General features: G+C 44.1%; 1 pseudogene; it reads right to left on the bottom strand.

The window, feature by feature from the left end:
• Nucleotides 1-662: 662 nt before the first annotated feature.
• LOC119341916 lies at nucleotides 663-4,230 on the bottom strand (annotated as a pseudogene).
• Nucleotides 4,231-5,051: the final 821 nt, after the last annotated feature.

Below are 5,051 nucleotides of genomic sequence, written 5' to 3' on the forward strand. Positions count from 1 at the left end.
CGGGGACGAGGTAAGGGCGGGGGATAATCCATCATTACAAAAGGAATGTGAAACAGAATTTTATTAAACTGATTTTATGTGTTTTAGATTATTATTTTCACCCGCCAAGGAACCCTATCTGGAGCAATAGAATTGAAATGGACATGGGTTCTCAGAACAATTAATTGACAAACGCAAAAATAAGGATCTTGAAGTTTGGACCCCAAGAACAACGAGGCATAAATTTTGTGATATCACAAAGGAAATCGTGCAAACTTCGATAACAATGTAAACCTAAATTAACTTCAGTGTACAAACACGAGCATTTTGGACATTAGCAGCCATTCATGAATTCAGTGATTTTGGCCTAGCTAAGAAAATTTGATCGTGTTTATTTCTTTTCACTTTCAATTTAGAAACGTTTTCATCCAGAAAGAAAGGTTCGGGAGATTTTTGATCCTTCGTTCTCCCTTAGTCTCTTTCATTCGATATGATCTGTGGTTTTCTCATTAATTTGTTTTTCGTAAAAGTTTGTGAATAAACCTCCCCTTAGCAAAGAATTGTATTTTATTCCAGTATAACATTTTCTGTGATGATGTAAAAAATTGAAGTGTGTCTTCTACATTTTCTTATGCCAACCACATGAATACATCAAGAATGTGTATAATACAAAGAATATGAACTTAAGATGTATCTGCAACAAAGTCTTGTATCACAGTCCGTACCGCAATAGGAATTCTCACTGAGTGGGTACTTCCGTCTGACCATGTCAAGCTCCCGAAAGTGTATCCTCCTTGCACTCTCTGCCTTGTTGTGAATGTCACCATAAACGTCACGCTTTTACTACTGCTTTGGGTGAAATTGATCACAGATGGCTCTACGGACACATCTATCCCCGCTGGAGGTTCAACCACTAAATGATATGTTGCTTCCTCTGGCCCAACGTTAGTCACGGTGCGCCGAAGCATGACATGGTCCTTGAGGTCTGGCACGGCAATTGACGGGAGGTTGAGATTTAGGTAGTAGGACTCACAACCAGCTAAATATCCAACGGTGCAGTTGAAAAACTTGTTGTACTCCCTTGCATCAACATCGTAAACTAAGCCAGGGTCAACGGCTCTATCTGGGTCAATGTGTCCACCACCAAAGTCGAAGGGGTCGGCTAGTTTCCTTGGGACAGCTTCTGCTTGGATTGGCATGCCAAAACGATTGGTCACAGATGCTTCAATCAATGACAATGAACAATCAAGTTAGTCATATATTCAAATGAGTTATTTTGACGTATTTTGGGTATTTCTACTTTCCTACCTGTGGTGACAATGGCCGATTTGATCATGGCAGGTGACCACTGAGAGTGAACCGACTTGAGCATCGCGGTCACTGCGGAGACATGTGGGCACGCCATTGATGTCCCAGAATAGAACACATAGGAGCCGCGCACCGCCGCCAAGATGTTGACGCCAGGAGCAGTAATGTCGGGCTGTCCAAACATTAATTTTGATCATGAGTTAGGTATGCAAGTCTTCAATTCTGAAAAACTAGAGAGGCTAGATAGCAAACAAACAGTGACAAAAATTCAACTATTTATCTCAAGTTAATAAGTTGGTAATGATATACACCTTGAGTATGCCGGGGAACAATAGGCTTGGACCTCTGGACGAGAACGAGGCGACCCTTGGCGACAACACCCCATTTCCAACAACACTTACAGCCGGAAACACCTTCACCACCGGATTGCTAGACACATGACAAACATGAATTAGTTCTTGGATAAGGAGATGGCAAACTGACTGCCCAAATATGTTCACACTGCAGTTTCAAACAATTCGACAAATTCTCACTCAGTCATGTCCCAGTAGGAGAAAATTCGATGTGCGATCTCAAAATCCACCAGCGTGCAAGGCATAAATCCCTCGCATTCAACCAGGCTGTCAAGATTGTTGGCGGTGTATTGTGCGAAGATGAGGCCCTTCGCACCGGCCTCTATAGTATAATTGATGGCATAAGGGAGTATTAACTAGGGCGACCACCGCGATGCCTCTTCTGGTGCATAACAAAGGACGGTTTTGCCCGTGACATTGCCCAAGGCCAGTGATTCCGGGTCGCATCTGCTCAAAATTTTAAAAATTGAACATGGTTTCGTCCTAAAGCGCGGCATTTACTATTAATCAAATGTTGTCAAGAGACTGGTTTCTTTCATTACCTCCCAGCATAAACAAGGGCCTGAGAGCCGCTGTTATTCATAGCTGCATTGTAATTTAGAGATTGCCCCTGCGTTTCAAATTGATCACAAATTAAAGAACAAGCTAACTGAGGAAAGCTACAAGATATGATATAGTTGGTGGAGAACAAGCAATGCCTCGTATATATATTGAATGAGCTTCAAGGAGGAGCAAACCATTTATTTTTCCAGGGTTGGTTTGAACGTCACTTTCGTGCTCAGTGAGTCTAAAAGGTTATTATTTAGCAAAACTATAGGGAAACGCCAGATTGACCAATCCTCCACATTCATGCTATCTTATATATATTAACTATTTTAGGATTGGAGCACGTCTTATCCAATAACATCTTTCACCTGTTTTTCTTTTTTTATCCATTAATATTTTCCATGGGGTTTTTCTGTCCCTTCAGAAGGGCAAGGTAACACTTCCCTGTAATATTTCTTAAGAGATGGAAAATATAAGAAATAATTTACATACTTTTTTAAAACAGAGTGAAATAGTTTGGTACGTACCACCAGCTTTTCTTTGTTCCCAAGCGATATCAAGGTTGGAAAAGACCGGTCAATCGTGCTAGCGGCCACCGTCGTAACCCACGGCATGGCATTTGTCACCGTCTGTGGCACAGGGCCATCATTCCCTCCGGCGAACACGACAGAGATCCCTCTTTGCACAGCATGCAACGTCCCAGAGTACTCCTGACCAACCCCTCCAACAGAGAGCGACAAGACATCAACCCCATCATGTATGGCGTCGTCGATGGCAGCAAGGACCGCCGCGTCAGGGCAACCCTCATCCACCCAGCACACCTTGTAGATACCAAGTCGTGCACGTGGTGCTCCACCACGTGCCACGCCCATGCCTAGGACTCCATAGCTCACGCCCTGCACTTCCCCACCGGCGATAGTTGAAGCGACGTGTGTGCCATGGCCGTTGAGGTCCCTAGGTGACTTATAGTCGCTCTTTAGTGACTCGGCGCTGATGCCACGGCCATACCACCGCGCACCGATGATCTTTCTGTTGCAACCAGTGGCGTTGAACTTCTCGCCACTGTGGCATTTTCCTTTCCACCGTGCTGGCACGGGGCCATAGCCATTGTCATCAAAGCTTCGTGATTCAGGCCATATACCTATAAAGAAGCATGTGCATCCATGGGGTCATGATTGATTCCTGGTCTTGGGATTTCTCATGTTTTGGATTTAAGCTTAAGGATGGGATTACAAACCTGTATCGGTCACACCCACAATGACATCTTCACCATACTTTGCTCTTTTGAGGAGCCCCGGTTGTTGTGGCAGTTGATTATAGTCAAGCCCAAGGAAATCCCAGCTCCGAGTTGTGTGCGTTTTGTGAAAAATATTAGGCTTCACAGAGACAACTTCAGGAAATTCTACATTCATAGTATGTTGATTAGTTCATTTCGATTGTGCAAGTTGATATAAATATAGCAAGCTCATGCCACCTCAGGATTGACAATTAATATTCGTACTCTAAACAAATATGGTTCTATAAATGGCAATCATGATGCAGAGGCCGGGGAGTAACCTCGTCTTACAAAAAAATGGTTGACAATTACTTACTTGCGATTGCGACAGCTTGAGATTTTGTGAGCATAGCCGCGAACCCAGAAAATCCATGCTTGTAACTGTAAACTATCGACCTCATGGCTTCATCCTTGCTGTTACAAGTAAAGTAAAAAAGGTGAGCAAATCACGACTATTTCCTGCTAATACTTCTACAATGCGACATGAACTCGTATCCAGTGGTACCTCACAAAAACGGATGTTAGGATGTCATGGTGCGACGCGATGACTACGGACGGGTCATCGTGCTTCTTCTCCCCCATATACACAATGTAGAGCTGAAATTTCAACAAAAAATGTTATCAGTGAAAGATTGGAAAGAAGCTGAGCTAAATGCTGTGAGAAGAAGAATCGAGCATGGATCTTACCTTGCTCGACGCGGTGGCTGAAAGAGGCAGCAATGTCACTAGTAGCAGCAGAGCGCCGCAGATCGCTGTTCTGGAATCCATATCTGGCTTCGAGAAGAGTGTTCCCTCCATCGTTGTGCCTACATCTATTTATAGGAGCAAGGAACAAGAACAAGCACGGAGGTATAACGAGAACACACTAGTAGAAAAAGAGGCTTCCGTCCAGCCCCATTAGTCGCGAAACTGTAGGAACCGCGACTAATGAAGTCTTTAGTCGCGGTTCGGCAGACGAACCGCGACCAAAGGCTTGGGCCAGGGCGCTCGGTGGCCAGCTGGTGCACGTGAGGGGCTTTAGTCGCGGTTGGGCAGGCCAACCGCGACTAAAGGTGCCCAAAGGCCTTTAGTCGCGGTTGGCCTGGCCAACCGCGACTAAAGCTCCTCCCCTATATATACCAGTTCAGCGCACTCACTTAGCCATTTGGTGCCACTTCTCTTCACAAGGGGGTGTAGGTTTGCTTTTGGTTCCTCTTATGCACACAAGGTGTTTGATGAAATGCCCAACAGCGTGAAACAAACATGATATGAAGTGTTGGAGCCACACTTGAGGTTCCTCCTCGATCGCGGTTAGCAACTTGAACCTTTCATGCATGTGTGTCATTGATAAAATATGCATGTGTGTTGTTCATTGTTTAATTTCTATTGTTTATAGCTAGTTACTTTAACAAATGCATGATGGTTAATTATATATTTTATATTATAATAATGCAGATGAATCGGCAATGGATGTACGGTAACCGACTCTCCCGCGAGTTCACTACGGGTTTGAAAGATTTCCTCATAGTGGCTAATGCGAACAAGCAGAAGGGTTTTGTTATCTGTCCATGTGTTGACTGTAAGAATCAGAAGGGTTACTCTTCCTCAAG

Source organism: Triticum dicoccoides, chromosome 7B, assembly GCF_002162155.2.
Source record: "Triticum dicoccoides isolate Atlit2015 ecotype Zavitan chromosome 7B, WEW_v2.0, whole genome shotgun sequence".
In the NCBI taxonomy this organism is placed as follows: Eukaryota; Viridiplantae; Streptophyta; class Magnoliopsida; order Poales; family Poaceae; genus Triticum; species Triticum dicoccoides.